Genomic DNA, 26094 nt, shown 5'->3' with positions numbered 1-26094 from the left:
AAGAAGGTGCCCAGACATCCCGGTGAACCAACCTGTGCTCTTTAGAAACAACACAATTTAGGGTGCAATTGCTCAATCTCCCAGCTATTGGGAAGCCTATGAAGGCATTATCCTACTTTGGAATCTGCCACAGTTCTATTTGGAAGAAACCTAAGGCTGAGGTTAACCATGACAGTCTCCTAATTTTACACATAAGGAAACTGAGGCCCTGGGAGGGGGAAGTTTGGGGGGATTTTTTTGCTTTGTTTCTGAAAATCAAGTAATTGGCAGGTCTCCTGGCTCCCAGTCTGGCATCCACCACGCTGGCATCATAACACACTGACCTCGACGCATAACTCAGCCCTGAACACAGTCAGGGCATTCAGTAAATGCTTATCGGCAGACTTAGGGGCTTTGTGTATGAAGCTGATGCTTCTGCAACTCCATGGGTAGAACATAAGGTCTGAGTTGTCCATCCATACGTTAGGCTGGGATCTGCTGACATCTCTCCTTCCAGTCCCTTGTACTAAGAACTCATGTCTGTAGAAAAATGAAGAAAGTTAGAGAGTTGTTTTTTTTGTTTGTTTGTTTGTTTGTTTGTTTTGAGATTGCATCTTATTCTGTCTTCCAGGCTGGAGGGCAGTGGTGGGATCTCGGCTCACTGCAATCTCTGCCTCTCGGGTTCAAGTGATTCTCTTGCCTCACCCTCCCAAGTAACTGAGACTACGGGCGTGTGCCACCATGCCCAGCTAATTTTTGTGTTTTTAGTAGAAATGTGGTTTCACCATGTTGGCCAGGCAGGTCTTAAACTCCTGACCTCAAGTGATCTGCCCACCTCAGCCTCCCAAACTGCTGGGATTACAGATGTGCACCACTGCAGCTGGCCAAAGAACTGTTTCATGTGATCCATGAGCTAAAGGTTTTATTGAGCTCAAAACAACATTCAATAGTTTTCTTCCTTTTAACTTGTTATACCTGGGGAAGAAAGATGGCTCTGAGGAGGGAAGGACACAAGCAGGAAGGAGACGGAGGAAGCTGGTGCTTCTTTTTTCCTTTTCCCTCCAGGAGAATAGACCTGCCAAAATTGAGAATAGTAGCTCTATTCCCAGGAAATCTCTAATGAGGCCTAAGATGTTCAGAAATTTCTCATAGTCCCCATAGAAGGTGAGAATAAGGTTAGGAGTCAGTGCACTCTAGAATATAGAGGAATGAGGTGATTTAGCCAAGAACATACCCCAAGAACAAAACTCGCTTCAGCCTGGCCTACCCATATATAGTGACCTCTAAAAGTACTAAGTATAAACAAGGCTCACTTGCCACCCTTGCTCAGTCCTTTTTTTTTTTTTTTTTTTTTTTTAGAAAAAAACAGAGCTTTATTATTCTCAACAGCGGCAGCGGTCTCCATAGGAGAGTGAGTTCTGTTGACTGATAGGGATAGGTGGCTCCTACTTGCCGGCGGTGAGCAGGATCCACAGGACCACGATGACTGAGTCCCCGCGCAGGAACATCTTGGAGATGTAGCGGTCTTTGTTGACTGGCTTGGACTTCTCAGTCCACATCTTCTTCACGTTCTCGAGCATCATGTTGCGGTGCCTGTCGAAGGCCTTCATGCGGCCCAGGAGTTTCTTATTGTTGCGGCCGGTGATGAGCACTTGGGTGTTCTTGTTGGACTGAGTGAGCACAGAGGGTGGACCAGTGTTCATTCAATTCCTCCTCCTTTCGATTCTGCAACTCCTCCAGGGTCATCTCATTCTTGGGCTTGTTGAGGAGGCTCATGTTGATGACTAAGCTCTCGGTTCAGTCCCGTTTCCCCCACGTTGCTGCTGCCTGAGGAGAGAGCACCCAGTCCTTTTATAACTCTTCTCAGACCTGCTCTCTGCCACCAACCTATTGGAGTCAGACACCACTTCCTCTGTTAAACAGAGCAAACCACAGAATCATCTTTTCTGCTACTCTAAAACCTTCTCGTCACTCTTAAAGGGAGTTGGGAGAAGAAAAAATGTCAGAGCTTCCTTGCATCAGCGTCAATTTAATGCATGGATGGATTTGCACGTCGTCTTCCATTTTTTGCTTGGCTGATATTTGGGTTTCTTTACGCACCTACATCTGCCTGTAATGCTTGTGGGTTAACTAAGATTTTGCTCTGGTGAATCAAGGGCAATGTATGTATGTGCCAGGACTTCACTCTCAATGGGAGCATTGTTCCCATCTGAGCAATGAATCTCCCATTACACAATATTGGGAATTGTTTGACAAGCATACTTAAAACACACACAAACACACACACATAACCTTTGCATAGTTGAACCTGAAAATCTTCTAGCCTTGGGATTAGAATTCTTTCTTTCCCGCCGGGCGCGGTGGCTCAAGCCTGTAACCCCAGCACTTTGGGAGGCCGAGGCGGATGGATCACGAGGTCGAGAGTTCGAGACCATCCTGGTCGACATGGTGAAACCCCGTCTCTACCAAAAATACAAAAAATCAGCTGGGCATGGTGGCGTGTGCCTGTAATCCCAGCTACTCGGGAGGCTGAGGCAGGAGAATTGCCTGAACCCAGGGGGTGGAGGTTGTGGTGAGCCGAGATCACGCCATTGCACTCCAGCCTGGGTAACAAGAGCGAAACTCCATCTCAAAAAAAAAAAAAAAAAGAATTCTTTCTTTCCCATGAGCATGGGTAGATTTATTCAGAAATATTTTGCAGTTTGAGATGCTGGGAAAAAAATATGTTGATAAGAAGGTGTCCATAGCATAGCACACATAGCTACAAAACTGTGTATGCGCACTAGAGGAATTATTTCCCTAGGTGTCAGGTGGAACGGCCGTGCCCTTCTGGGGATTCATAGTCTGATGTCACCACTATGTCAGTGTCATGTACTAATACCTACATGTCCAAAATGACCTACATGCTAGTCACCAGGAAATAGAAATAGTTTTAGATACAGTCTCTGCTTTGGAGAGCAAGAGAAGAAATACAAATATAGAATAGTATTTTTAAAATTATATTTAGGGTTGATGTTATTTTGGTGTGTTAAAAAGGTAGGGGGGCTGAGCTTGGTGTCTCACACTTGTAATCCCAGAGCTTTGGTAGGCCAAGGCGGGCAAATCGCTTGAGGTCAGGAGTTCAAGACCAGCCTGGCCAATGTAATGAAACCCCGTCTCTACCAAAAATACAATAATTAGTTGGGTGGTAGCACATACCTGTAGTCCCAGCTACTTGGGAGGTTGAAGCAGGTGAATCACTTCAACCTGGAAGATGGAGGTGTACATAGAACGGTCACAGGAGTGGAGGGCGAATAAATGACCATTATTATGAGAACTTAAATGTCCAACATCATGGGAATGCTTAAGTAGAATTGTCGTAGATCTCATCAGTGGTATATTTTCAACCATTAAAATAAGATGCACAAAGACTATGAAGCTACGTGGAAAAACCAACATGAGTTAAGGTTCAAAAGAAAAAATATAAATGTGGGCTGGGCATGGTGGTTCACACCTGTAATTCCAGTACTTTGGGAGGCCGAGATGGGAGGATCCCTTGAGTCCAGGAGTTCAAGGCCAGCCTGAGCAACATAGGAAGACTCTGTCACTACCGAAAAAAAAAAAAAAATAGACTGGCACAGTGATACATGCCTGTGGTCCTGGGAGGCTGGGGTGGGAGGATTGCTTAGGCCCAGGAGGTTGAGGCAGCAGCAAGCTGTTATCACGCCACTGCACTCCAGCCTGGGCAACAGATTAAGACCCTGTCTCTGGCTCTTTCTCTCTCTCTCTTTCTCTCTCTCTCTGTATATATGTATACATATATATCACATATATAATGTGTATACAGACCGTGATTATAATTATAATGAACAAGCTATGTTTCTATAGGACAAAAACTTGAGGGTAACAAAATGTTTTTTTAAGTTGTTAGTGGACAAGTTAGTAATTTTTTTTCTTTTATTTGTATTATGTTAAACTTACAACAATGCTTGTGGATTGAAGTTGGTTTTTTGTCTTGTTTTGTTTTGTTTTTCTTTTTTGAGATGGAGTCTCGCTGTGTCACTCAGGCTGGAATGCAGTGGTGCAATCTCAGCTCACGCAGCCTCTGCCTCCCAGGTTCAAGCAATTCTCATGCCTCAGCCTCCCAAGTAGCTGGGATTACAGGCACATGCCACCACGCCTGGCTAATTTTTGTATTTTTAGTAGAGACAGGGTTTCAACATGTTGCCCAGGCTGGTCTTGAACTCCTGACCTCAGGTGATCACCTGCCTCAGCCCCCAAAGTGCTGACATTACAGGCGTGAGCCACCATACCCAGCCAAGGTTTTTATTTGTTTGTTTGTTTAAAAGGAAGAAAACTATTGTAATTAATGTAAATGTAGCTGCTCACAACCTCAAAAAAAATGTATTAATATCATTGGAAAAACCCGAATGATCACCAACAAAAATAATAAAATCCTGCAAACCCGAATTTATGTGATGCAGCAACCCTCAATAAATAAAAATGTATTTGGTAATATGCCATGAAACAGAGCATTGCAGATTTTCACAGCCTGATTTTCACTAAACTCCCTGCTACAGTGTTACTGAAAATTCACTTTTCTTAAAACTATTTACTTAAAAGAAGAAGGAGGTCTTCATCTTGCCTTTTTATTCTCTCAACAAAAGTGCTTCTGTTTTGCATCATTATTTTATATTTAAAAAGAGGTGGCAAAACTATTTTTACCTCTTGTGTTGATCAACCCAGCCAGAAAGAACAATTGCAAAACCGCTTAATTTTTAATTCACTTATGAGTGATTCCTCCGATCATCCCTAGAGAGGACCCTTTCAAGTCCCAGAACCTTGCTTTCCTTACCAAAATAGCCTTCAGAAAGTGGCCTTGCAATATTTTTGCTTGATTTGCCTTGACACTGCAGATAAACCACTGAAGCAACAGTCTGTTCTCTGCATATATGCGTTGTAATAAGCCTGACAGTTTCAAGATTAGGTTCATCCACCAAGACTCAGCTCTAACATTCACTTCCAACCCTAACAATGCTGAGAAACCTTACATCTAAGCAGTGGTTATAACACTTGAGTTGGTTTCCACATAGGTAAAACTACGGAGACAGGATTTCCAGGCATTGGGTTTGCAAATTCTCTAGAGAGAAACTAGAAACTGAAACCCTCTCAAGGTTGTTTTTTTTTTTTTTTTTTTTTTTAAGAAACCTTATAGGTTTTTGTTTGCTTGCTTCTTTAGTTACAAGAGTAATTTGCATCTTGAATTTCTTAACTGGGTCATGGCTTATTGTTCTCTATTCCTTTTGATAAATTTGAAATATTTACAAAATATGTAAGTTAACATCCAAATACTTAAAAATATTTGTTTACTAAAAAACTGTCTAAACAGTGAGAAGTGTGTAAACTGAAAAGTTAACAACAAACCCTATTGAACCCATATCCCAGAGGTAGCCACAATGATCAGTTTGCTAGAATTTTTTTTAAAAATAAACATGTACAGGCTGGGTGCAGTGGCTCATGCCTATAATCCCAGAACTTTGAAAGGCAAAGACAGGTGGATCACTTGAGGTCTGGAGTTTGAGATCAGCTTGGCTGACATGACGAAACCCCGTCTCTACTAAAATTACAGGAGGCTGAGACAGGAGAATCGCTTGAACCTGGGAGGTGAAAGTTGTGGTGAGCCAAGATTGTACCATTGCACCCTCACCTGGGCAACAGGAATGAAACTCTTATCTCAAAAAGAAAAAAAAAGTAGCTGGGCATGGTAGCACATGTCTGTAGTCCCAGCTACTTAGGAGGCTGAGTCAGGAGGATTGCTTGAGACCAGGAGTTAGAGGCTGCAGTGAGTTATGATCGTGCCAATGCTCTCCAGACTCAGTGACAGAACGAGACCCTGTCTCAAAAATAATAAACTGCCATAAAATAAAATTCAAACAGTAGGTAAGGGGGTTAAACAAAAACCTAAAACAACTTCTTGTATTTCCTTCCAGAATTTTTTTCAATGCTTATTCAAGCAACTATATTCACATCCACCCTCCCACCCACTCCTTTTTTTTAAAGCAAGAGAGATCACACTCTACTTATATGAAACATGTCACTTTGAAATCGTATAGCTAAGGACAAATCAATATGACTCCTTATCAACATTAGCTGACACACAGCTGGTTCCAAAAACTCCTGAAACCCTTTCAACAGGTGTTGCCTGAATTTACCTTTCCTCTAGTAGTGCTGAAAAAAAATAATTTTGGTGGGTTTTTTTTTTCCCCTTTTAATTCCATGCAGGGGTTTTTTTTTTCTTTCTTTCTTTCTTTTTTTTTTTTTTTTTCGCAAGTGAAGATTCAGCAGAAGGTGTTAATCCAGGCACTAAATCTAGAACATTCTAATCACTGTGATATTTTGTGTGTCTCATCTTAGGCAGAAAATGTATGAAGATGCCAGTTGATTCTACTCATACCTTTCGGTCCTTCTCGAGGTGATTCTGCATATGCTAATGATCTTACGTCAGCTCACACCTCAGTCACCTCCACCTCTTCACCTCCGGGACCGGTTGCCCCTAACATCAGTGCTACAGAAACCCACCTAGCTTACGCTCTTCTTTCAAGACGGGGCACCTTATCTGATGCACTCAAAATCTACTCCCTCCTCCCAAGCCTTTCTATTTATATAACTGCATAATGTTGAATTGTTCAAGGAAGCTATGAATCCTTCTGTATTCATTTCCTATGCTGTGACACTTGACCACTCACTTAGTGGCTTAAGCAACACACATGTATTCTCTTCCAGTTCTGCAGGTCAGACGTCCAAAATCAGGAAGTCCTGAAGCCAAGTTCTTTCTGGAAACTGAGGGAGAATCAGCTTCCTTGCTCTTCTCCCAGCTTCTAGAGGTCTCTGTCCATCTCTGCCTGTCTTCACATCGTCTCCTCTGACAGTGACACTCCTCCCTCCCTCTTAGGAAGCCTTTTGTGATGACATTGGCCTCACCTGGAGAGCGTCACCAGGAGCCGCTCCCACCAAAAGGCCCTTCACTTAATCACACCTGCAAAGACCCTGGTGCCACACTAAACAATGCTGACAGGGAGTGAGGAGGTGTATGTAATTGGGGAATTATTGTTGAGTCTTACACACCATCCTCTTTTACAAATCAATAAATTAGATCAAAGAAACTAAGTTCTCCTTGGCCACCTAACTATTCATCCTTTCTCCCCAGGGGCGGCCACTGTTAACACTCCTTGGTGTGAATTTTTCTAGACTATTTTTATATCTAACATATATACATGTGAATGCACAACAGATTTATTTAGTACTGTTTGGGTTTTGTTAAAAATACGGCATCCTATTCTGCAACATGCTTCTTTCTCTGTTTTGAAATCCATCGCTATTAATACACATAAAACTAGTTCAGCCTCCACTTTTTTTTTTTTTTTTTTTTTTTTGAGACAGAGTTTTGCTCTTGTTGCCCAGGCTGGAGCGCAATGGCGCGATCTCGGCTCACCGCAACCTCCGCCTCCTGGGTTCAGGCAATTCTCCTGCCTCAGCCTCCTAAGTAGCTGGGATTACAGGCACGCGCCACCATGCCCAGCTAATGTTTTGTATTTTTAGTAGAGACGGGGTTTCACCATGTTGACCAGGATGGTCTCGATCTCTTGACCTCGTGATCCACTCACCTCGGCCTCCCAAAGTGCTGGGATTACAGGCTTGAGCCACCGCACCCGGCCTCAGCCTCCACTTTTTAAAAACGACTTCTTACTGTGGTACAATATACATAAAGTTTATCTTTTTAAGTGGTACAATATACATAAAGTTTATCTTTTCTTTTTAAGTGGTATAATATACATAAAGTTTATCATTTTTTTTTAAGTTTATCTTTTTTTTTCTTTTTTTTTTTTTTTTTTTTGAGACAGAGTCTCGCCCTGTTGCCCAGGATGGAGTGCAGTGGCTCAGTCTTGGCTCACTGTAAACTCCGCCTCCCAGGTTAAAGCGATTCTTCTGCCTCAGTGTCTCAAGTAGTTGGCATTACAGGAGTGCATCACCACACCTGGCTAATTTTGTATTTTTAGTAGAGACAGGGTTTCTGCATGTTGGCCAGCCTGGCTCAAATTCCTGACCTTGTGATCCGCCCTCCTTGGCCTCCCAAAGTGCTAGGCTTATAGGCGGGAGCCACTGTACCCAGCAACTTTATCATTTTAACCATTATTATTATTATATATTTTTTTGAAATGGACTCTCTCTCTCTGTCATCCAGGCTGGAGTGCAGTGGCACGATCTTGGCTCACTGCAACCTCCGCCTCCTGGGTTCAAGTGATTCTCTTGCCTCAGCCTCCCAAGTAGCTGGGATTACAGCACCCAGCTTTTTTTTTTTTTTTTTAAGACGGGAGTTTTGCTCTTGTTGCCCAGGCTGGAGTGCAATGGCATGATCTTGGCTCACTGCAACCTCTGCCTCCTAGATTCAAACAATTCTCCTAACTCACTCTCCTGAGTAGCTGGGACTAGGCACGTGCCACTACGCCTGGCTAATTTTTTTGTATTTTTAGTAGAGACAGATTTTGCCATTTTGGCCTGGCTGATCTTGAACTCCTGACCTCAAATGATCCACCCGCCTTGGCCTCCCAAACTGCTGGGATTACAGGTGTGAACCACCGTGCTTGCTGTTTTATTATTTTCTGGTGGTTTTCTTTGGAGACAGAGTTTAGCTCTTCTTGCCCAGGCTGGAGTGCAGTGGCTCAATTTCAGCTAACTGCAACCTCCACCTCCCAGGTTCAAGTGATTTTCCTGCCTCAGCCTCCCAAGTAGCTGGAATTACAGGCATGTGCCACCACTTCTGACTAATTTATATTTTAGTAGAGATGGAGTTTCAAGTATTGGCCAGGCTGGTCTCAAACTCCTGACCTCAGGTGATCCACCCACCTTGACCTCTCAAAGTACTGAGATTATAGGCATGAGCCACCACGCCTAGCCCCTGCTGTATTTTTTAAGTGCCCATGAGGGGCTGAGCACAGTGGCTCACGCTTGTAATCCCAGTACATTGGGAGGTTGAGGCAGGCGGATCACTAGGTCATGAGTTCAAGACCACCCTAGCCAACATGGTGAAATTCCATCTATACTAAAAATACAAAATTAGCCAGGCATGGTGGCACATGCCTGTAATCCCAGCTATTTGGGAGGCTGAGGCAGGAGAATCACTTGAACCTGGGAGGCAGAGGTTGCAGTGAGCTGAGATCGTGTCACTGCACTCCAGCCTGGGCAACAGAGCTAGACTCCATCTCAAAAAATAACTTGTGCAAATCCTCTAACCTGTCTGTGTTAATTTCCTTATCTATGAAATGGGGATTAATAATAAGTATGCCTATAATGGTTTGAGGATCACATAAAGTGATACAGTATTTTTCACTGTTAAAGAATACGTGCTCTAAGAAATCTATGATATCGGCTCCACATCATCGTTTAAGGCTCCCTTTTTCGAAAAATCTCACCTGCATGCTTTCATTTATTCATCTTTTGATAAATTTATTGAGCATCTACTATAACTGAGGCACTGTTGTAAACACCAGGAATACAGCAGTGAACCAAACAAGCAACACCTTTGCCCCCATGAAGTTTACATTCCAATAAAGAGAAAAGAGATGCCAATCACCTAAACTAGTTATATAACCAGAATAGTTTCAGGTAACAATACAACCAGATCATATGCAGCGCTTTTTATTATAGGGACACAGTTGGATTTTATTTTGAAAACAGTAGGAAACAATGGAGAGGGGTTTTTTTTGTTGTTTGTTTGTTTGTTTTGTTTTTTGAGATGGAGTTTCATTCTTGCTGACCAGGCTGGAGTGCAATGGTGTGACCTCGGCTCGCTGCAACCTCCACTTCCCAGGTTCAAGCGATTCTCCTGCCTCAGTCTCTCAAGTCTCTGGGATTACAGACACACGTCACCACATCCGGCTAGTTTTTATATTTTTAGTAGAGACAGGGTTTCGCCATGTTGGCCAGGCTAGTCTCGAACTCCTGACCTCAAGTGATCCACCTGCCTCAAGTGCTGGGATTACAAGTGTGAGCCACCACGCCTTGCCAATGGAGAGTTTTAAGCAGGGAAATAACAATTCACATTTTCAGGTCCCTCTATACCTCAATAAAGCCACTTTTTAAAAGGTCCCTTTGGCTATTCGTGGGGAAGGAGTCATGCAAGGCCGGCATTGCTTGTGACAATGGTGCCATTTTCCCCACCACTGGGCCATCATTTGCTATCTGCTTGTTTGTATTCTTTTTTGTAAGCTGCCTGAAATCTTTGCCACCTGCGTTTGACCTGTCTCTGCCAATTAGCTGTAAACTTGAGGGTCAGGAAAACCAGTCTTCTTTTATTTATTTTTTTTTTTTTGAGACAGAGTCTCACTTTGCCACCCAGTCTGGAGTGCAATGGCGAACTCTTGGCTCACTGCAACCTCCACCTCCCGGGTTCAAGCGATTTTCCCACCTCAGCCTCCAGAGTAGCTAGGACTACAGGCGTGTGCCACCACGTCCGGCTAATCTTTGCACTTTTAGTAGGGACGGGGGTTTCACTATGTTGGCCAGGCTGGTCTCAAACTCCTGACCTCATGATTTGTCCGCCTCAGCCTTCCAAAGTGCTGGGATTACAGGCGTGAGCCACTGCGCCTGACCCAGACAGCCTTCTCTACAGGATCTGAAAGCACAATTTGTGTCAACAGGAACTGTTTTTTTTTTTTTTTTCTGAGACAGGGTCTCACACTGTCGCCCAGGCTGGAGTGCAGTGGTGTGATCACGGCTCACTATAGCCTCAACTTCCTGGGCTCAAGCGACTCTCCCACCTTAGCCTCCCAATTAGCTGAAACCACAGGAACGTGCCACTACACCTGTAAGCCCAGACTTACAAAGGAACTTGATTCATGGTGGTAAGTGATGATGTGCAGTTTTTTTCCTGTTTTTAGAGACAGGGTCTGGCTGTGTTGCCCAGGTTGGAGAGCAATAGCACCATCAAAGCTCACTGTACCCTCAAGTGATCTTCCTGCCTCACCTTGGCCTCCTAAAGCGCTGAGGTTACAGGCGTGAGCCACTGCGCCTGGCCTGATGTGCAGTTTTAACAAGAAACTCCCTAGTGCCGGGTGCAATGGTTCACACCCGTAATCTCAGCACTTTGGTAGGCCAAAAGGTGCGGATCGCTTTGAGCCCTAAACATTGATAATATAGCAGTGAACCAAACAGGCAACACCTTTGCACCCATGAAGTTTATATTCCACTAAAGAGCAAATAGATGCCAATCCAGTAAATGAGTTATATAACCAGGATAATTTCAGGTAATAATAAAACCAGATCATATACAGCTGTTTTTATTATAGTGCCACAACTGGATTTTATTACAAGAATAAAATTCAATCATTTCAGCCTGGGCAACATGGTGAGACTCCATCTCTACTAAAAATACAAAAAAATTACCCAGGCACGGTGGTGTGCACCTGTACTCCCAGCTACTCAGGAGGCTGAGGTGGGAGGATCACTTGAACCTGGGAAGTGGAGTTTGTGGTGAGCCAGGATCACACCACTGCACTCCAGCCTGGGTGACAGAGCGAGACCCTCTCTCAAAAAAAAAAAAAAAAGAGGAGGAGGAGGAGGAAGGGGAGGAGGGGAAGGAGGAGGAGGAGGAGGAGGAGGAAGAGGAGAAAGAGGAGAAAGGACGGACCTAGCCCAAATAACTTGGGTTGTGGTCATCGAGAGGAGGAGCAAACGACATTACTTTGCTTCTGGGACCTCAATTTTCCCATCTGAAAAATGGGATTAATTTCTGTCTCCACTACAAAACCAAGGCTTTATATTGACGGAAAAACACGCATGTAGCGATCATGCCACCTTGATAAGCCAGGCCTTGGCGTCTGGTTTGTGGTATGTGGTTCCCCTGATGCCTGATCGGGCTCAACAGACAAAACAAAAACACCAGGCGCCCTTTCTTTCTTTCTTTCTTTTTTTTTTTTTTTTTGAGACAGAGTTTCACTCTTGTTACCCAGGCTGGAGTGCAATGGCGCGATCTCGGCTCACCGCAACCTCCGCCTCCTGGGTTCAGGCAATTCTCCTGCCTCAGCCTCCTGAGTAGCTGGGATTACAGGCACGCGCCACCATGCCCAGCTAATGTTTTGTATTTTTAGTAGAGACGGGGTTTCACCATGTTGACCAGGATGGTCTCGATCTCTTGACCTCGTGATCCACCCGCCTCGGCCACTCAAAGTGCTGGGATTACAGGCTTGAGCCACCGCGCCCGGCCCAGGTGCCCTTTCTAACCCTCTTCTCCTACCGTCTCAGTTGGAAGAGTGTTTGGGTTGTTCTTCTGAATTTGAAATATTTCCTTTTGTTCCAGGAGAGAAAGGCTGCTAAACAGGTTACGTTATTCCTCTTCCCTGAGAGGCAAGTTTTGGAAGCTGTCTGAGGTTGCAGCTTGTTGCCACTGAGTAGCTGGGCGGCATTCCTCCCCTGACCTGTCTATTTTAAACCACGCAGATAACTCAGGAGGCGGGGGCAAGACAGCAAAGGCTGACCAGTGGGTGAAGGACACCTGGCAGGAAGGGCTGACAGCAGGAGGACAGGCTTTCAGTGGCACGGATGGGCCCACCCTCTAGAGCCTGGGAGGGTGAGGAAGGGGCTTCAGCCCATGGCAGCCCCCATGTGAGGGGAAGGGAGGAAGCAGGCATGCTGATCAAGGCATCTCCCCCTACTTATTCATTCATTCATTCATTCATTCATTCATTCAGCAAATATTGGCCTCTTCAAATCTGCAGGTTGTCTTTCGTGGGTTCTGGACCATTCTCAGCCGTTAGAGATTCAGAGGGTTCCCATGCCATGCTCTCTTGCCCCTCTGTCTGCAACTCCAAACAAATATCTGATGGCATTTCTCAAAGAACCTTCCAATTCTCCTCTTCTCCTTTTGGTATTTTCTATCTTTTTGTCTCTCTGTGTTACATTCTGGATAGCCTCTGTGTTTTTGGGACATGGTCTTGTTCTGTCACCCAGGCTGGAGTGCAGTGGCACCATCTCGGTTCACTGCAACCTTCACCTCCCAGGTTCAAGCGATTCTCCTGCCTCAGCCTCCAAGTAGCTGGGGCCACAGGTGTGTGCCACCATGGCCAGCTAACTTTTTTTGTTTTTTTTTAGTAGAGATGGGGTTTCACCATGTTGGCCAGGCTGGTCTCGAACTCTTGGGCTTAAGCAATCTGTCCTCCTCGGCCTTTCAAAGTGCTGGGATTATAGGCGTGAGCCAATATCTCACTAATTCTTCCACCATGAACAATCTTCTGTCAGATACAATAATTGAGTTTATTCCTTATTTATTTTTTAAGTTTCTAAAAAGTTCTATTTTGTTATTTTGAAATCTGTTATGGCCGGACACAGTGGCTCACACCTGCAGTCCCAGCACTTGGGAGACCCAGGAGGACAGAGGAGCCCTTTGTCATTTTTCCTTATGACTCTGAGACTTACTGCTAACAGTTCTGGCGGCCCGTGTGGGGATTCCCATCCTCCTTCAAGAGGGGGTTTTCAGTCATCCCACCCAGGAGGAGACGTGTCCCACTGTCCCGTTACGGTGGCTGCAGGGACAGGAAGGAGATGGAGACCCACCCGTTGTGATAAATAAATCCGGGCTCTGAGCAACGCAGGGAGGAGAGTCTTGCAACACCACGGAGACCAAGTAACTCTGTGCAGACCAAAGGAAGGAACGTTGCAGGGGTGGCAAAGTATTTCCTTAGTAGTCATGATATCCTAGAGGTTGAAAGTGAGTGTGAAGCCGGGTGTGGTGGCTCACGCCTGTAATCCCAGCACTTTGGGAAGCCATGGCAGGCAGATCACCTGAGTTTGGGAGTTTGAGACCAGCCTGACCAACATGGAGAAACCCCATCTCTACTAAAAATACAAAATTAGCCAGGCGTGGTGGCGCATGCCTGTAATCCCAGCTACTCGGCGAGGGGCTGAGGCAGAAGAATCCCTTTAACCTGGGAGGCGGAGGTTGCTGAGATCATACCACTGCACTCCAGCCTGGGCAACAAGAGCAAAAACCCCGTCAAAAAAAGAGAGAGAGAGAAGGAAGGAAGGAAGGAGGGAGGGAGGGATGGAAGGAGAGAGAAAGAGTGTGTGAATCGTGCTAAGCACTACTGAGGAGGGAGTAAGTCCTCTCTGTGGTTTCGTGGTCACCTCATATGGTTTGGGGTGGGAGCGGCCAGAGTGGACAAAGGAAAAGAAGGATAGACAAGAATCCCTAATGGGGGGGCTGGGCCTCAACACAGCCTCTGGAGAAGGATGCGCAGGAAATCCCTCATAGGAAAGATCGACCCTTAAAGCCCCAGTGAACCTCTAGAAGGAGGGAGGGGAGAAAGCTCTAATAGAAGACGCTGAACCCCCAACCCACTACCTCCGAGATGGGAAACGTTTCAAGTAAGACAAGAAAAATAGTCAAAAGAGTGATGAAATTCCTTCTAAGAGTCCCTTAAGGCTCATGTTAAAATATTAGAAAGATAGTGAAAGAACAAAACATCAAAGAAAGCAGCAAATGATAAAATATTGTTTTATTTGGACTCGGGGGCCCATGCTCAAACCCGCAGGCTTCTGTCCAAAATGTAATTCCAAAGAAGAGAGATTCGTCAGCTCTCCCTGGAACACATCGGTGATAAGAGCCCTGCCTCCCGGGAGGAGACGGACTATGCTCTTTGTTGGAGACAAGGACCTGTCCTTTACCCCTTAAAAATCGGAGGGAACAAGCCAGAAACCGACTCCTCTGAAAGAGAAAAAGTCCCTCTTTCTAAACAACCTGCACCCACCAACATGTGAGAGCCTCTAAATCATCTTCCTCCGTTCCGTGCCCCCGACCGCCCCACTCACACAGCTGCTGCCGCCTCAGATCCCGTTCCAGATCCTTCCCCTGCTCATGTTATCCTTCCTCCTTACAACCCTGATTCTTCAGAACGATCATCCCTTGAGCCTACCCCCTCCCAGCCTATTAAGCATGAAATGAAGCAATGCCAAAAACCCACTCTCCTTTGTTCAAAGTGCTCTCGTAACAACCAGCCATACAAGAAGCACCTTTCTACACAAACATAAATTTACTGTACTGAAAAATCCTTTGTCTAAATGCTCATTTTTCCTTACGACTCCAAGACTTATTTCTAACACAGGAGGTGGAGGTTGCAGTGAGCTGAGATCGAGCAACTGTACTCCAGCCTGGGGGACAGAGCGAGACTCCCTCTCAAAAAAAAAAAAAAAGGAAACCTGTTATGTTATTTTTTATAGCCTTCTATTCCCTGTAAATGTTTTCAAGATGGATGATTTTGTTGTTGTTTTTTAGAGACTGGGTGTCTCTCTGTCACCAGGCTGGAGTGCGGTGGTGCATTCATAGCCACTGTAGCCTGGAAATCCTGGACTCAAGGGAGCCTCCTGCCACAGCCTCCTGAGTATCTGGGACTTCAGGTGCACACCACCATGCCCAGTTAATTTTTTTTTTTTTTTTTAGATGGAGTTTCGCTCTTGTTGTCCAAGGTGAAGGGCAATGTCGTGATCTTGGCTCACTGCAATCTCCACCTCCCAGGTTCAAGCTATTCTCCTGCCTCAGCCTCCCGAGCAGCTGGGATTACAGTCACACGCCACCATGCGCGGCTAATATTTTTGGATTTTTAGTAGAAACAGGGTTTCACCATGTTGGCCAGACTGGTCTTGAACTCTTTACCTCAAGTGATCCAACCGCCTAGGCCTCCCAAAGTGCTGTGATTAAAGGTATGAGAAGCCACCATGCCCAGCCCAGTTAGTTTTTTAAAAAATCTTTTGTAGTATGGGGCTATTGCCATGTTGCCCTGGCTGTTCTGGAACTCCTGACCTCAAGCAATCCTTCTGCCTTGGCCTTCTAAAGTGCTGGGATTACAGGCATGAACCTGGCACACAGCCCTGATGATTACTTTTTTAAACCATTGAGAATAACTGTTGTAGAATCTGTGTTGGATGATTTCAGCGTCTGAGGTCTGTGTGAGTCTGTTTCTGCTGCCTGTTTCTTCTGGTTTCTGTTCACATGGTCTTGTTTCCTTATGGGCCATGCATGTTGGTAACTTCCCTTGAAAAATTATGTGTGGGGAATTCTCTGAGGCCTAGAAGGAAGGAGCTCACCTCCTCAAAGAGCAGATGTACACCTGCTTCTGCTGCACGCTTACGACACCGCCAGTCAGGGAGACCGTCCGCAGATCAAGTTCCCTGTCCCTCCAGCTGAAGTGTATCCTTGAGCAGGTAGGTCGGTGGCAACAATCTTTCAGGAATTATGCATTCTCCTTCTTCCTTTTTCTTTTGCTGGTTTGCGTAGCATCATGGAAAACTTCTTTACTGCCCCCTGAGTTTGGGGTCAGTGATATCCCTCAGTGGTTATCCAAGTAAATGTTTAGCAACGAGCTACCTGGAAATACTTGGGAAAAGGTACTTCCCAGGTATTTATTTTCATGAATGCTTCTGCCTTTATTCTCTCAGTATATTCATGATGTAGATAGTTTGTCCATAACAAGGTTAAGTGACTCGTGTATGCTCTGTGTAAAACAGAGGCAGAACCAAGGCTAAAAAAGCAGCGAGTCTATCAACCAACTTAAGAGGGCTCATAGGAAGTTCACCAACAGCTTGAATGAGAATGACTGACTCAGGGGGATTCAGAAAATAAAGGAATCAGAAGAATATTTTTTTTACCCCTGGGGGAAGAAAAAGAATCTGGGCTGGGTGTGGTGGCTCATGCCTGTAATCCCAGCACTTTGGGTGGCCGAGGTGGACAGATCCTTTGAGGTCAGGAGTTTGAGACCAGCCAGGCGAACATGGTAAAACCCCATCTCTACCAAAAATACAAAAAAAAAAAGTAGGTGGGTGTGGTGGCACACACCTGTAATCCCAGCTACCCCAGAGGTTGAGGCAGGAGAATCACTTGAACACGGGGAAGTGGAGGTGGCAGGAAGCCCAGATTGTGCCACTGTACTCCAGCCTGCATGACAGCGCGGGACTCCATCACACACACACACACACACACACACACACACACACACACACAGCAAAGGACATAATATGGACAGGGGGAAGAAAGAGTGACTTCATAGTGGAGAAACTGACCAACATGACCTCCGCAGGTGATCAAGGTCAACATCAACAGTGACAGGTTATAATGATTGTGTGCGCCTTTGATAGGATTTAATGAAAATGGCATCCTCCCCAAAACCCATCACCCATGTCTAATCGTGAGAAAAATATCCAACGAATCCCGGTAGAGGACAACCTACAAAATTTCCAACCAGTGCTGTTCAAAACAGTCAAGGTCATCAAAACAAAACGCGTCAGAGAAACTGTCACAGCCAGGAGGAGCCTAAGGAGAAATGAGCACTAAATGTGATATGGGGCTGGGCATGGTGGCTCACACCTGAAATCCCAGCACTCTGGGAGGCAGAGGTGGGCAGATCACCTGAGGTCAGGAGTTCAAGACCAGCCTGGCCAGCATGGTGAAACCCTGTCTCTACCAAAAATACAAAAATTAGCCAGCCGTGGTGGTGCACGCCTATAATCCCAGCTACTCAGGAGGCTGAGAGAGGAGAATTGCTTTAACCTGGGAGGTGGAAGTTGCAGTGAGCCGAGATCATGCCACTACACTGCAGCCTGGGTGACAGAACGGGACCCTGTCTCAAAAACAAATAAATAAATATAACGTGGGATTGTAATTACGCTACGGGTTTTTCTTGCCCTCTGCTCAGACAGAGTTGATTTACCAAGACTGGTATTGCCATAGAGAAAATGTTTAGTAAATGCACTGCCAATCAAGTGGAAGATGGGTGTTTACTATTCAAATCAGTCTCCCTGGAAATTTGGAGACTGGTGTTTTTTAAGCATAATATGGTGGGTAGAGGGCTAAGGAACTGGGAATGCTGATTGGTTGGGTCAGGAATGAAATCATAGGAGGTCAAAGCTGTCTTCTTGTGATCCTCAGCTCCTAGGCGGGATCACAAGATCAGTTGAGACAGTTTACCAGTCTGGGTGGTGCCAACTGGTCCATCAGAATGCAAGGTCTGAGAAACACTGTGAACACCAATCTTAGGCTTGATGATAGTCATGCTATCTCTAGGACCAGTTGGGGAGGTTGTGAATCTTGTGACCTCTGGCTCCACAATTCCTGAGCCATAATTTCGTTCCTTCCTTTCCTTCTTTCTTTTTCTTTCTTTCTCCTTCTCTCTCTTTCTCTCTCCCTTTCTTTCTTTTCTTTCTTTCCTTCTTTCTTTCTTTGACAGGGTCTTGCTCTGTTGCCCAGGCTGGAGTACACTGGTGTGATCTCCGCTCACTGCAAACGCCACCTCCTACATTCAAGCAATTCTTGTGTCTCAGCCTCCTGAGTAGCTGGGATTACAGGTGCACATCACCACACCTGGTTAATCTTTGTATTTTTAGTAGAGATGGAGTTTCACCATATTAGCCAGGCTGGTCTCAAACTCCTGACCTCAAGTGATCCGCCTGCCTCGGCCTCCCAAAGTGCTGGGATTACAGGCATGAGCCACTGTGACTGGCTCTGAGCCATAATTTCTACCCTTGTGGCTAATTTGTTAGTTTTACAAGGGCAGTTTTGATCCCCAGGCAAAGAGGGGATTGTTCGGGGAAGGGCTATTTTCATCCTTGTTTTAAGATTAAACTATAAACTAAATTACTCCCAAGGTTGGCTTGGCCTATGCTCAGGAATGAACAAGGACAGCTTGGAGGTTAGAAGGAAGACGTAATCAGCTATGTCAGGTTATTATTATTATTATTATTATTATTTGAAATGGGGTTTCAATCTTGTCACCCAGGCTGGAGTGCAATGGCGTGAACTCAGCTCACTGCAACCTCTGCCTCCTGGGTTTAAGCAATTCTGCCTCAGTCTCTTGAGTAGCTGGGATTACAGTCGCCTGCCTCCAGGCCTGGCTAATTTTTGTATTTTTAGTAGAGATGGGGTTTCACCATATGGCTAGGCTGGTCTCGAACTCCTGACCTCAGGTGATCCACCCACCTCGGCCTCCTAAAGTGCCGGGACTACAGGAATGAGCCACTGAGCCCAGCCCAGATTTTTTTTTTTTTTTAATTGTCATAATTTGGCAAAGGCAGTTTCAGGATCCTGAAACAGAACAGGACGTTGGGGGAAAACTAAGGAAATTGAGTAAAATACAGACTTTAGTTAATAACAATGCATTAATATTGGTTCATTAATTGTGACAAATGTATACCACACTAATGTAAGATGCTAATAGTGAGGGGAAATAGGGGAGGGCTATATGAGAACTCTCTGTACTATTTTCACAATTTTTCTGTAAAACTTCTAAAAAATAAAGTAGAATAAAGTCAATGTAAAAAAAAAAAAAAAAAAAAAGAAGGCCAGGTTTGGTGGCTCACACCTGTAATCCCAGCACTTTGGGAGGCTGAGGCGGGCAGATCATAAGGTCAGGAGATCGAGATCAGCCTAGCCAACATGGTGAAACTCTGTCTCTACTAAAAATACAAAAATTAGCCTGGCATTGTGGTGCACTCCTGTAATCCCAGCTACTGGGGAGGCTAAGGCAGGAGAATTGCCTGAACCTGGGAGGCGGAGGTTGCAGTGAGCCGAGATCGCATCGCTGCACTCCAGCCTGGTGATAGAGCGAGACTCCGTCTCGAAAAAGAAAGGGGCTGCCGTGTGCAGAATGAATTAGAAGGCAGCCCCGCAGGTGCTAAAGTAGCTTGGATTTAGGTGGCATGAAGGGATCAGGAAATAGGCTCCAACACAGGAAGTCGAGTTGACAGGTTGACAGGTCATGGGGAAAGGGAGGAGTCAGATACAACACAGAGATTTTTCAATATAAGCAACCAGCTTACGGTGCCATTAACTCAGATGCACTTGAGTAAGAGGAAAACATGTTTGGGAGAAAATCTCAAAGCTTCATTTCCACCATGATGAGTCTGAGATGAGTCAGAAAGGAGCCATCGGGCCAGGCTTGGTGGCTCATACCTGTAATCCCAGCACTTTGGGAGGCTGAGGTGGGTGAAACCCCCATGGTGAAACCCGCATCTCTACTAAAAGTAAAACATTAGCTGGGCAGGGTGGTGTGTGCCAGTAATCCCAGCTACTCCTGTGGCTAAGGCATAATTGCTTGAACCCAGGAGACAGAAGTTGCAGTGAGCTGAGATTGTACCACTGCACTCCAGCCTGGGTGACAGAGCAAGACCCTGTTTCAAAAAAAAAGAAAAGAAAAGAAATTCCTAGAATGTTTGAAGAGCAAACAACATGCTAGAAAAGCCCATACAGGTCAAATAAATGAAGATGGAGGAGATCAGCTATGGTAGTGAGAAATCAGGGGAGACTGCCTGGAGGTGGTGGTGCAAGAAGATGTCCAACCCGGATGTCCCCAAAGCAGCCATCTTCCTGTTGTGGAGAAGCCAGTCCTCAACCAGAGCCACAATACATCAGTCACCGCTAAGGTCTCATGGCCTCCAGCCAGGCTCATTTGAACATAATCTTCCCTTTCTTTAGGTCATTGATTGTCCAGAAAAGCCAAATCATTAAGGGCCAGAGGTCAGGGAATTGTATCTGGCAGCTGACCAGGCCTTGTCAACACAGGGCCGCCGGCAGGGCTGGTGTCACTGCCCTGAATTAGTTCTTCCCAGGCAGGGCGTGCCCAGCATGGATCTAGCTCCAGGGGAGGTGAAGGCCTCTATCTGGCATCCTGTGGGCCCGTGCTGCTCCCCCAGGGTCCTTGCTGACTGGTGCTTTTTGCTCTGTGCAGAGCAGAAAATTCCCTGAAGCGTTTCTCAATGCATCCTCCACTCACAAGGTCCTTCGGCTATAAATAACAGCAAAACATGCTGAATACGCGTTGCAGAAGGCTCGGTGATGAGACCGTGGCTGCAGCCTCTGCAGGCAGCATTTTGTCATCTACAGAGTGGGGTGAGCCCAGGCCTGGCTGCCCAGGGTGTTGGGGGAGCCACCTCTCTGGGTCCTCATCCAGTACCTTCTCCGCACTGAGCCTGGAGGATCAATCAGGTCACGCCCTGATCAGAACCCTTCAATGCCCCCAGTCTTCATGAAATAAAAGTCAGTCACCTCACTATGGCCCCCAGGAGCCCTCACCTTCCTGTCCCCTCCTCCTTGCCCCCTTGGGTTCCCCCTGCTCTGTCCCCTGGAACCTAGGAGGCGGTTGTCCTGCCTCTTCCTGCCTCAAGGTCTTTGTTCTTCACAATCATTTGTGAGGCCCATCTCCTCCCTTTATTTTTTTTCTTCTTAATGAGGTGAAATTCACATAACATGCACTTAACCTTTTTTTCTTTTTCCTTTTTGAGACAGTCTCACTCTGTCGCCCAGGCTGGAGTGCAGTGGTGCGATCACGGCTCACTGCAGGCTCCAGCTCCTGGCCTCAGCGATCAGCCCCGCTTAGTCGGTGAAGTAGCTGGGACAATAGGCATGAGCCACCACGCATGACTAATATTTAATTTTTGTAGAGATGGGATCTCCCTCTATTGCCCAGGCTGGTCTTGAACTTCTGGGCCCAAGTGATCCTCCCACCTCGGCCTCCCAAAGCGCTGGGATTACAGGCACGAGCCATTAGTCATGAACCATTGCACTGGGCCACTTACCTATCTTTTTTTTTTTTTTTTTTTTTGAGACTGAGTTTCGCCCTTGTTACCCAGGCTGGAGTGCAATGGCGCGATCTCGGCTCACCGCAACCTCCACCTCCTGGGCTCAGGCAATTCTCCTGCCTCAGCCCCCTGAGTAGCTGGGATTACAGGCACGTGCCACCATGCCCAGCTAATTTTTTGCACTTTTAGTAGAGACGGGGTTTCACCATGTTGACCAGGATGGTCTTGATCTCTCGACCTCGTGATCCACCTGCCTCGGCCTCCCAAAGTGCTGGGATTACAGGCTTGAGCCACCGCGCCCGGCCACTTACCTATTTTAAAGTGTACAAATTCATTAGTATTAAATGTATTCACAATAGTGTGCAACCATCAGGTCTCTCTAGCTTCAAAACCTTCTTGTCACCTCCTAAAAACACCTGTATCCAGTAAGCAGTCGTTCCCCGTTCCTCCCTTCCCACGCCCTGGTAACCTCTAATCTGATTTCTGTCCTTACAGATTTGCTGATTCTGAATATATCATGTAAAAAGAATCCTGCGGCATGTGGCCTTCCCTGCCTGGCAGCTTTCATTTGCATGATGCTATCAAGGTCCCTCTATGTTGGAGCACGAACCAAGACTTGAGTCCTTTCTGCAGCTGATACTACCCCCGACTAGGCAGATACCACAGTTCGTAGTTTGTTTATCCATTCATACATTGCATTGTTTGTATTTTTTGTCTTTATTTCATTATTATTATTTATTTACTTTTCGAGATGGAGTCTTGTTCTGTCACCCAGGCTGGAGTGCAGTGGTGTGATCTCGGCTCATTGCAGCCTCCGCCTCCCGGGTTCCAGTCATTCTCCTGCCTCAGCTTTCTGGGTAGCTGGGATTACAGGTGCACGCCACAAGCCCGACTAAGTTTTGTATTTTCAGTAGAGACAGGGTTTCACCATGTTGGCCAGGCTGGTCTCGAACTGCTGACCTCAGGTGATCTGCCTGCCTTGGCCTCCCAAAGTGCTGGGATAAGAGGCATGAGCCACGGCACCCAGCCTATTTTATTGTTTCTAGAGACAAGGTCTCACTCTGCCATCCAGGCTGAAGTGCAATGGCACCATCATGGTTCACTGCATCCTCAAAGGATCCTTGGGCTCAAAGGATCCTCCTGCCTCAGCCACCAAGGTAGCAGGGACCACCGGTGTGTACTACCACACCTGGCTAATTTTTTAATTTTTGTAGCGATGGGGTCCCACTATGTTGCCCAGGCTGTTCTCAAACTCCTGGCCTCAAGCAATCCTCCCACCTCAGCCTCCCAAAGTGCTGGGATTACAACCATGAGTAACTGTTCCCAGGTCCATGTTCAGCTTTTTGAGGAAGTGCCAGACTGTGGTTAGTTAGCGTCATTCTTTCCTCTGCCTCCTGGTCATTCAGGGCTCAGCTCCCATGTCACCTCCTCAGACCACCCCAGCTCAGACAGTGTCTGGGTTCCTCTCCCAAATCACTTTCTTGTCTGCCGCCATCTTTGCACCGTCTGGGGTTTAGTATCCATTAGGACATACGTGATCTCACACCTCTTCTTCTAAACCGTGACCTACAGCCTAGCACAGTGCCTGGTAGACAGAATTTCTCGATAAATGCTTGCTGAATGACTGATCTCAGGTAGTCAAAGGTAAAGAGCTGTAACAATGTGAGACACTGTCATTGTCACCTCAGGTTGCTGTTAGGACCTCCCCCCAGGTGGCTACTCACTTGTATTCATTTATTTATTTTAGATGGAGTCTCACTTTGTCACCCAGGCTGGAGTTCACAGGCACGGTCTTGGCTCACGGCAACCTCCGCCTCCTGGGTTCAAGTGATTCTCCTGCCTCAGCTTCCCCACCACGCCCAGCTAATTTTTGTATTTTTCGTAGAGACAGGGTTTCACCATGTTGGCCAGGTTTGTCTCAAACTCTGACCTCAGGTGATCCGCCCATCTTGGCTTCCCAGAGTACTAAGATTACAGGTGTGTGCCATCACGCCTGGCCAACTCACCCGTTTAAATGGTCCACTTCCTCCTCTTTGAGGAAAGAATAAAAAGCAGTGAAGTGAAACCATTGGCAATGCTTCTCTCTCAGCCCTTTCCTGTTAGTGACTCAGGCAGGCAGCCCTTCCTGACAATTGCCAAGAAAAAACAAAACAAACAAACAAAAAAGGCAAAGGTGGAAAAGAATTTGGGTGGAGATTAGATAAACATATAAACCTGTCTACAGTCTACAGAAAAGGTTAAGGACTCCAGTTCAGAGTTCAGGCATTCAAGCTGCCTGTGTGAAGCTCCCAGTGCTGTGGTTACTTAATTCTTGCAGGTTACTTAATCTTACTTTTCTTTTTCGTATTTTTTTCTTCTTTTTTTGAGATGGAGTCTGTCACCCAGGCTGGAGTGCAGTGGTACCATCTTGGCTCACTGCAACCTCCGCCTCCTTGGTTCAAGTGATTCTCCTGCCTCAGCCTCCCAAGTAGCTGGGACTACAGGCGCCCACCACCACCACGCCCAGCTTTTGTACTTTTAGTAGAGACGGGGTTTCACCATGTTAGCCAGGATGGTCTTGATCTCCTGACCTCGTGATCTGCCCGCCTCAGCCTCCCAAAGTGTTGGGATTACAGGCGTGAGCCACCGTGCCCAGCCTCATTTTTCTTTCTTGAAAAAATGGTATTAACCATAGTAGCTGCCTGATGGATGTGTTGTGAGGGTTAAATGCATTAAAGTCACATAAAGTGGGCCGGGCATCGTGGTTCACACCTGTAATGCCAGCACTTGGAGAGGCTGAGGCAGATGGATCACTTCAGACTAGGAGTGTAAGACCAGCCTGGGCAATATAACGACAACCCTGTCTCTACAGAAAATCTAAAAATTAGCCAGGCATGATGGCACAGCCTGTAGTCCCATAGGAGGCTGAGGCAGGAGGATTGCTTGAGCCCAGAATTTCAAGGCTTCAGTGGGCTATGATGGTACCACTGCCTTACAGGCTGGGCAACAGAGCAAGACCCTGTCTCTAAAAAATAACAACAATAATAAATGCAATAGTTTATGTTATGTATATTTTACCACAATTTAAAAAGCAAATGTTGGCTGGACACAGTGGCTCATGCCTGTAATCCCAGCACTTTGGGAGGCTGAGGCAGGTCGATCACCTGAGGTGAGACCAGCCTGGCCTACATGGTGAAACCCCATCTCTACTAAAAATATAAAAATCAGCTGGGTGTGGTGGCACATGCCTGTAATCCCAGCTACTCGGAAGGCTGAGGCAGGAGAATCACTTGAACCTATGGAGTGGAGGTTATGATGAGCTGAGATAGTGCCACTGCACTCCAGCCTGGGCCACAGAGTGAGACTCCATCTAAAAAAAAAAAGGCAAACATTAAAAAATTAACCTTGGCCGGGCGCAGTGGCTCACACCTGTAATCCCAGCACTTTAGGAGGCCGAGGTAGGCGGATCACAAGATCAGAAGATAGAGATCATTTTGGCTAACATGGTGAAACCTCATCTCTATTAAAATACAGAAAAATTAGCCAGATGTGGTGGCCTGTAGTCCCAGCTACTCGGGAGGCCGAGGCAGGAGATGAAGGTTACAGCGAGCTTGAACCCAGGAGATGGAGGTTACAGCGAGCCAAGATCACGCCATTGCACTCCAGCCTGGACGACAAAGCGAGACTCGGTTTCAAAAAACAAAAAAACCTCCTTCTGAGCTCCCTCAGCCACAACAAAAAATTTTAAAACTTTCCGTATTATTATTTGAAATGATAACAGCTTCCTTACCTGGGGCCGGAAACAAACCGTCAGCAGCAATGGCTGTGTCAGTGCTGGATTCCAGTTTATTCTCTGTGGAATTGTCTAGAATGCCAGGCCCCTGCTTGCGGCTGGGCTCAGTGAATAAATCGGGCTTGGGAGGGAGGAGGTGGAGGCGGCCCAGTGGCCGCTCAGGTCTGGGCCAGGTTCTGGGCGGATGCGCTGGCTTGCTGTTGGGTGGCTTAATGACTTCTATTTTCAGTCAACAGAAGTCAGAACAGCTGCTTTCCGTTTCTCCCAGGAAGTCTTCCCGGGACACAGCCGCACTTATCACACCAGGGTTTGTTTAGTTTGTTTACAGTATCCCCTCCCCCACCCCTGAAGAAAATTCTGGTATTCAGAAATGCACACAGAACAATGTAACAAACACATGGAAACACCGCTCAGCACAAGCCTTTGCTAACAATTTCCTCTCTTTGCTTTGAGTCTTTTTTTTTTTTTTTTTTTTTTTAAGAAATATGGGCTTTATTTATTTATTTTTTTGAGAAGGAGTCTCACTCTGTCGCCCAGGCTGGAGTGTAGTGGTGCAATCTCAGCTCACTGCAACCTCTGTCTGCCGAGTAGCTGGGACTACAGGTGCGCACCACCACGCCCGGCTAATTTTTGTATTTTTAGTAGAGACGGGTTTCACCATGTTGGCCAGACTGGTCTTGAACTCTTGGCCTCAAGTAATCCACTTGCCTCGGCCTCCCAAAGTGCTGGGATTACAGGCATGAGCCACC

General features: G+C 46.2%; 1 pseudogene; it reads right to left on the bottom strand.

The window, feature by feature from the left end:
- Nucleotides 1–530: 530 nt before the first annotated feature.
- On the bottom strand, nucleotides 531–25677 carry LOC101041982 (small nuclear ribonucleoprotein Sm D2 pseudogene; annotated as a pseudogene).
- Nucleotides 25678–26094: the final 417 nt, after the last annotated feature.

The sequence above is a fragment of the Saimiri boliviensis genome, chromosome 7 (genome assembly GCF_048565385.1).
Source record: "Saimiri boliviensis isolate mSaiBol1 chromosome 7, mSaiBol1.pri, whole genome shotgun sequence".
Lineage (NCBI taxonomy): Eukaryota > Metazoa > Chordata > Mammalia > Primates > Cebidae > Saimiri > Saimiri boliviensis.
Note: the sequence above shows the minus strand (reverse complement) of the source record. Positions and strands in the feature narration are given on the sequence as shown.